Here is an 8,267-nt window from a genome sequence, read left to right as displayed (position 1 = left end):
CCCATTATTTTATTTTGGTCATGGGAGTTCTGTGTGCCATATTTGGTCCAATTCCAATGTGGGTGGAGTGCAGATTGCTCTTAATTGTAGATGAACTATACATCCCAGCAACTACAACTCCCAAATGACATAATCAACCCCACCAGTATTCAAATCTGTGCGTATCGGGTGTTTGTGCCAAATTGGGTCCAGTGAATGAAAATACTGTACATCCTGCATATCAGATATTTACATTACGATTCGCAACAATAGCAAAGTTATAGTTAGAAAGTAGCAATGAAAATAATGTTATGGTTGGGGGTCGTCACAACATAAGGAACTGGATTAAGGGGTCACGGCATTGGGAAGGTTCAGAAACACTGATTTAGAGTTCAAAGGGAGAAAGAAGATTCCATCTGAACATGAGGAAGAACTTCCTGACTGTGAGAGCCGTTCAGCAGTGGAACTCTCTGCCCCGGAGTGTGGTGGAGGTTCCTTCTTTGGAAGCTTTTAAGCAGAGGCTGGATGGCCATCTGTCGGGGGTGCTTTGATTGCAATTTTCCTGCTTCTTGGCAGAATGGGGTTGGACTGGATGATGGCCCACGAGGTCATATGCAGCATTTCCACTAACTTCCTCGAGTTGCTTTGTTTGCAAGGCTTGCTTTCCACAGAGCCAACTCTTTCCTGCAAAAGTTTTGCAAAAGTTTTGCAAAACTCCAAAACTAAGTCTTCCATTTGCTTGCAAACCCAAAGGCAGGATCTTTCCGAAGCTTGGAATGTGATATTTTCTAGGGAGTGCCTTTGCAACGCTTTCCTATTTTTTTTTTCTTCCCCTTCCATGTTGGTGACGTGTCCAACTCGGTTTCTCCAGACCCGTGTTTGTTCGGTTTCTGGGTGAGATCACGGCTCTTTCCAAAGGTGTGCAAGTCTGTTTGCGTGCTGCTTGAGCAACCCAGGAAGGAGCACTGTTTACTAAGGCTGGAACAGGCATAGGCAAACTTTGGCCCTCCAGGTGTTTTGGACTCCAACTCCCACAATTCCTAACAGCCAGAAGGCTGTTAGGAATTGTGGGAGTTGGAGTCCAAAGCACCTGGAGGGCCCAAGTTTGCCTATGCCTTGGACTACAATATCCTCGCAGCTCAAGGCAAGGCTCAACATCATTAAAATATGCTTGTGGTTCATTCATTCAGTCGTTTCCGACTCTTCGTGACCTCATGGGCCAGTCCATGCCAGAGCTCCCTGTTGGCCGTCACCACCCCCAGCTCCTTCAAGGTCAATCCAGTCACTTCAAGGATGCCATCCATCCATCTTATGCTTATGATTCTATTATTCCTGTTGTTGTTGTTGTTGGTGTTACCCACCTCTCCTCACAGATCAAGAGCCCAGAGCTCCCTGTTGGCCATCACCACCCCCAGCTCCTTCAAGGTCAATCCAGTCACTTCAAGGATGCCATCCATCCATCTTATGCTTATGATTCTATTATTCCTGTTGTTGTTGTTGTTACCCACCTCTTCTCACAGCTCAAGAGCCCAGAGCTCCCTGTTGGCCGTCACCACCCCCAGCTCCTTCAAGGTCAATCCAGTCACTTCAAGGATGCCATCCATCCATCTTATGCTTATGATTCTATTATTCCTGTTGTTGTTGTTGTTGTTACCCACCTCTCCTCACAGCTCAAGAGCCTAGAGCTCCCTGTCGGCCGTCACCACCCCCAGCTCCTTCAAGGTCAATCCAGTCACTTCAAGGATGCCATCCATTCATCTTATGCTTATGATTCTATTATTCCTGTTGTTGTTGGTGTTGGTGTTGGTGTTACCCACCTCTCCTCACAGCTCAAGAGCCCAGAGCTCCCTGTTGGCCGTCACCACCCCCAGCTCCTTCAAGGTCAATCCAGTCACTTCAAGGATGCCATCCATCCATCTTATGCTTATGATTCTATTATTCCTGTTGTTGTTGTTGTTGGTGTTACCCACCTCTCCTCACAGATCAAGAGCCCAGAGCTCCCTGTTGGCCATCACCACCCCCAGCTCCTTCAAGGTCAATCCAGTCACTTCAAGGATGCCATCCATCCATCTTATGCTTATGATTCTATTATTCCTGTTGTTGTTGTTGTTACCCACCTCTCCTCACAGCTCAAGAGCCCAGAGCTCCCTGTTGGCTGTCACCACCCCCAGCTCCTTCAAGGTCAATCCAGTCACTTCAAGGATGCCATCCATCCATCTTATGCTTATGATTCTATTATTCCTGTTGTTGTTGTTGTTGTTACCCACCTCTCCTCACAGCTCAAGAGCCTAGAGCTCCCTGTCGGCCGTCACCACCCCCAGCTCCTTCAAGGTCAATCCAGTCACTTCAAGGATGCCATCCATCCATCTTATGCTTATGATTCTATTATTCCTGTTGTTGTTGGTGTTGGTGTTGGTGTTACCCACCTCTCCTCACAGCTCAAGAGCCCAGAGCTCCCTGTTGGCCGTCACCACACCCAGCTCCTTCAAGGTCAATCCAGTCACTTCAAGGATGCCATCCATCCATCTTATGCTTATGATTCTATTATTCCTGTTGTTGTTGTTGTTACCCACCTCTCCTCACAGCTCAAGAGCCCAGAGCTCCCTGTTGGCTGTCACCACCCCCAGCTCCTTCAAGGTCAATCCAGTCACTTCAAGGATGCCATCCATCCATCTTATGCTTATGATTCTATTATTCCTGTTGTTGTTGTTGTTGTTACCCACCTCTCCTCACAGCTCAAGAGCCTAGAGCTCCCTGTCGGCCGTCACCACCCCCAGCTCCTTCAAGGTCAATCCAGTCACTTCAAGGATGCCATCCATCCATCTTATGCTTATGATTCTATTATTCCTGTTGTTGTTGGTGTTGGTGTTGGTGTTACCCACCTCTCCTCACAGCTCAAGAGCCCAGAGCTCCCTGTTGGCCGTCACCACACCCAGCTCCTTCAAGGTCAATCCAGTCACTTCAAGGATGCCATCCATCCATCTTATGCTTATGATTCTATTATTCCTGTTGTTGTTGTTGTTGTTGTTGTTACCCACCTCTCCTCACAGATCAAGAGCCCAGAGCTCCCTGTTGGCCATCACCACCCCCAGCTCCTTCAAGGTCAATCCAGTCACTTCAAGGATGCCATCCATCCATCTTATGCTTATGATTCTATTATTCCTGTTGTTGTTGTTGTTACCCACCTCTCCTCACAGCTCAAGAGCCCAGAGCTCCCAGTTGGCTGTCACCACCCCCAGCTCCTTCAAGGTCAATCCAGTCACTTCAAGGATGCCATCCATCCATCTTATGCTTATGATTCTATTATTCCTGTTGTTGTTGTTGTTGTTACCCACCTCTCCTCACAGCTCAAGAGCCCAGAGCTCCCTGTCGGCCGTCACCACCCCCAGCTCCTTCAAGGTCAATCCAGTCACTTCAAGGATGCCATCCATCCATCTTATGCTTATGATTCTATTATTCCTGTTGTTGTTGGTGTTGGTGTTACCCACCTCTCCTCACAGCTCAAGAGCCCAGAGCTCCCTGTTGGCCGTCACCACACCCAGCTCCTTCAAGGTCAATCCAGTCACTTCAAGGATGCCATCCATCCATCTTATGCTTATGATTATATTATTCCTGTTGTTGTTGTTGTTGTTGTTACCCACCTCTCCTCACAGATCAATGCAAGACTCAACATGATTAGAATATATTTATCATTCTAATATGTCTATTATTATTATTATTATTATTATTATATAATACATAATTATATAATATTTCTGTTATTATTATTATTATTATATAATACATAGAGTATTATATAATATTTCTATTATTACTATTAGTATTATATAATACATAGAGAATTATATATTATTGTTATTATTATTATATAATACATAAAATATATAATATTTCTATTATTATTATATAATACATAGAGTATTATATAATATTTCTATTATTATTATTGTTATTATTATATAATACAGTTTCTATAATTTTTCGGGCTGCCAGGCCATGTTCCAGAAGCATTTTCTCCTGACGTTTCACCCACATCTATGGCAGGCATCCCCAAAGGTTGTGAGGTCTGTTGGAAACTGGGCAAGTGGGGTTTATATATATCCCTGTGGAATGATGTCCAGGGTGGGAGAAAGAACTCTTGCCATTGGTCACTTTAATTAGCATTGAATGGCTTTGCAGCTTCAAAGCATGACTGCTTCCTGCCTGGGGGAATCCTTGGTTGGGAGGCGTTAGCAAGAACTCTTGTCTGTTGGAGGCAAGCGTGAATGTTGCCATGGGCCACCTTGATTAGCATTGAACGGCCTTGCAGCTTCAAAGCTTGGCTGCTTCCTGCCTGGGGGAATCCTTGGTTGGGAGGCGTTAGCAAGAACTCTTGTCTGTTGGAGGCAAGCGTGAATGTTGCCATGGGCCACCTTGATTAGCATTGAATGGCCTTGCAACTTCAAAGCATGACTGCTTCCTGCCTGGGGGAATCCTTGGTTGGGAGGCATTAGCACAAACTCTTGTCTGTTGGAGGCAAGCGTGAACGTTGCCATTGGCCACCTTGATTAGCATTGAATGGCCTTGCAACTTCAAAGCCTGGCTGCTTCCTGCCTGGGGGAATCCTTGGTTGGGAGGTGTTCGCAAGAACTCTTGTCTCTTTGAGGCAAGTGTTAACATTGCCATTGGCCACCTTGATTAGCATTGAATGGCCTTGCAGCTTCAAAGCCTGGCTGCTTCCTGCCTGGGGGAATCCTTGGTTGGGAGGCGTTAGCAAGAACTCTTGTCTGTTGGAGGCAAGTGTTAACGTTGCCATTGGCCACCTTGATTAGCATTGAATGGCCTTGCAACTTCAAAGCCTGGCTGCTTCCTGCCTGGGGGAATCCTTGGTTGGGAGCTGTTAGCAAGAACTCGTGTCTGTTGGAGGCAGGCATGAATGTTGTGATTGGCCACCTTGATCAGCATTGAATGGCCTTGCAGCTTCAAAGCCTGGCTGCTTCCTGCCTGGGCGAATCCTTTGTTGGGAGGTGTTAGGATCCTCATTAATTTAATAGGGTTGGCGAACGAAGGGCTGCATATCCTTGGAGCCAAACTTTAAAACTCTGTCTCAATTGGAACAGTTATGACATTGATCCTTCCTAACCCAACTTCCATGCATTTAGTGGTTCCTCTTTATTATCTGGGGCTGATAACCCGATGTTGCCTTTGGTAGAAACCCCACTAATGCGAACGCACAATCAAAGCATGCCTTAATTGGAGTTGGAACCGCTTGCCAAGGGCATGAATGAATGAATGGAGCCCTTTGAGGTTCTCAGAGGCGCTTTGTGTCCCTCAAAAGCCAAAAGCTCTTTCTGCTCGGAGGCAGAAGGCTCATTTTAACATGGAATGCAATGCAGTATAGCCTTATGATATATTTTGAGTAAGAGTGTGCAAAAAGACTGAAACCATTGTTGTCGTTGTGTTATTTCAACCCCAGATCTTGATGAGCCATGTGTTGGAAAGCACACCTCCAAACCAGGCTGAGCAGAACTGTTCTGCTCAAAGATAAGCACATAGAAGAGGAAGAGGAAGAGGAAGTGCTCACCCAGAGCGATGTGACAGCACCATATAAGGCCAAAGGCAGATTGATCCCTGAGTCACGAACGTGTAGGATAGAGACATTGCCATGTAAACCATCAGTAACAATAATACAATAGTAGCTATAATAACAATAGGAATATTAGATTATTTTTTTTCGTGTCAGGAGCGACATGAGAAACTGCAAGTCACTTCTGGTGTGAGAGAATTGGCCGTCTGCAAGGACGTTGCCCAGGGGACGTTGCCCGGTTGATTTGATATTTTATCATATTAGAATGAGAAGCATATCTTAATCATGTTGTACCTTGTCTTGAGATGTGGGGAAAGGTGGGTAACAACAACAACAACAACAGGAATCTTGGTTAGACCACACCTGGACTATTGTGCCCAATTCTGGGCACCACAATTGAAGGGACATGTTGACAAGCTGTATCCAGAGGAGAGAGACTAAAATGATCAAGGGCCTGGAGAACAAGCCCTATGAGGAGCGGCTTAAAGAGCTGGCCGTGTTTAGCCTGAAGAAGGGAAGGCTGAGAGGAGACATGATGAGGGCCATGTATAAGTATGTGAGAGGAAGTCATAGGAAGGAGGGAGAAAGCTTGTTTCTGCTGACCTGGAGACTTACTTACTTACTTAGGTAATCCCTCGTCGTCCGAGTAGGACAGTGGTTCTCAACCTGGGTTCCCCAGATGTTTTTGGCCTACAACTCCCAGAAATCCCAGGCAGTTTACCAGCTGTTAGGATTTCTGGGAGCCAAAAACATCTGGGGACCCCAGGTTGAGAACCACTGGAGTAGGATAATCCTCCAAGGTGGGTCCGTAGGTGACTGTGGAGCCCTATTCTTGATCTGCATCTTCTTCCACATTGAAGGTTTCCAGGTGGAAGGCGGTCCCAGTCGGGGTTGGCTTGATGCTTGAGTTTGAGAGTTGTAGTTCACCTACATCCAGAGAGGACTGTGGACCCAAATTGGCACAAATACTCAATATGCCCAAATGTAAACACCACCAACAATAGTATTGAACCAAAATTTGGTACACAGAACTCCATGACCAGGATAAAATACTGGAAGGGTGTGGTGGGCATTGACCTTGAGTTTTGGAGTTGTAGTTCACTTACATCCACAGAAGACTGTGGATCCAAATAATGATGGATCTGGACCAAACTTGGCACGAATACTCCATATGCCGAAATGTGAAGACCACCAACAATAGTATTGAACCAAACTTGGTACACAGAAGAACTCCCATGACCAGGATACTGGAAGGGTGTGGTGGGCATTGACCTTGAGAGTTGTAGTTCACCTACATCCAGAGAGGGTTGTGGATCCAAACAATGATGGATCTGGACCAAACCTGGCACGAATACTCAATATGCGCAAATGTAAACACCACCAACAATAGTATTGAACCAAACTTGGCACACACAACTCCCATGACCAGGATAAAATACTGGAAGGGTGTGGTGGGCATTGACCTTGAGAGTTGTAGTTCACCTACTTACAGAGAGGGTTGTGGATCCAAACAATGATGGATCTGGACCAAACTTGGCACAAATACTCAATGTACCCGAATGTAAACACCACCAACAATAGTATTGAACCAAACTTGGCACAGAGAACTCCCATAACCAGGATAAAATACTGGAAAGGTGTGGTGGGCACTGACCTTGAGTTTGAGAGCTGTAGTTCACCTACATCCAGAGAGGGCTGTGGATCCAAACAATGATGGATCTGGACCAAACTTGGCACAAATACTCAATGTGCCCGAATGTAAACACCACCAACAATAGTATTGAACCAAACTTAGTACGCAGAACCCCCATGACCAACAGAAAATACTGGGTTTGGTGGTCATTGACCTTTGAGAGTTTGAGAGTTGTAGTTCACCTACATCCCAGAGAGGGCTGTGGACCCAAACAATGATGGAGCTGGAAAAACTTGGCACAAATACTCAATGTGCCCAAATGTGAACACTGGTGGAGTTTGGGGAAAATAGACCTTGGCATTTGGGACTTGTAGTTTCTGGGATTTATAGTTCACCTACAATCAAAGAGCATTCTGAACCCCACCAATGATAGAATTGGGCCAGAGTTCCAACACAGAACTCCCATGACGAAGAGAAAATACTGGAAAGGTTTGATGGGCACTGACCTTGAGTTTTGGAGTTGTAGTTCACCTACATCCAGAGAGGGCTGTGGACCCAAACAATGATGGATCTGGACCAAACTTGGCACAAATACTCAATGTGCCCGAATGTAAACACCACCAACAATAGTATTGAACCAAACTTAGTACGCAGAACCCCCATGACCAACAGAAAATACTGGGTTTGGTGGTCATTGACCTTTGAGAGTTTGAGAGTTGTAGTTCACCTACATCCCAGAGAGGGCTGTGGACCCAAACAATGATGGAGCTGGAAAAACTTGGCACAAATACTCAATGTGCCCAAATGTGAACACTGGTGGAGTTTGGGGGGAAAAGACCTTGACATTTGGGAGTTGTAGTTGCTGGGATTTATAGTTCACCTACAATCAAAGAGCACTCTGAATCCCACCAATGAGAGAATTGGGCCAAAGTTCCTACACAGAACTCCCATGATCAACAGAAGATACTATGTTTTCTGATGGCCTTTGGCAACTCCTTGCAACCTCCCCAAGGGACCCAACCTCCAGGTTGAGAAATGCTGATCTACACTGTTGAATTAATCCACGTTGGAACCCCCTGAACTGCCATA

General features: G+C 45.8%; 1 protein-coding gene across 1 annotated transcript in view; it reads left to right on the top strand.

The window, feature by feature from the left end:
* The window catches only part of LOC132780007 (actin-related protein 2/3 complex subunit 1B-B), a 36,012-nt gene that overhangs the window by 3,405 nt on the left and 24,340 nt on the right, over positions 1-8,267 (top strand). The window lies entirely within an intron of this gene.

Source organism: Anolis sagrei, chromosome X (genome assembly GCF_037176765.1).
Source record: "Anolis sagrei isolate rAnoSag1 chromosome X, rAnoSag1.mat, whole genome shotgun sequence".
NCBI lineage: Eukaryota > Metazoa > Chordata > Lepidosauria > Squamata > Dactyloidae > Anolis > Anolis sagrei.
The sequence above is the reverse complement of the archived record's forward strand: the minus strand, read 5'-3'. Positions and strand labels throughout refer to the sequence as shown.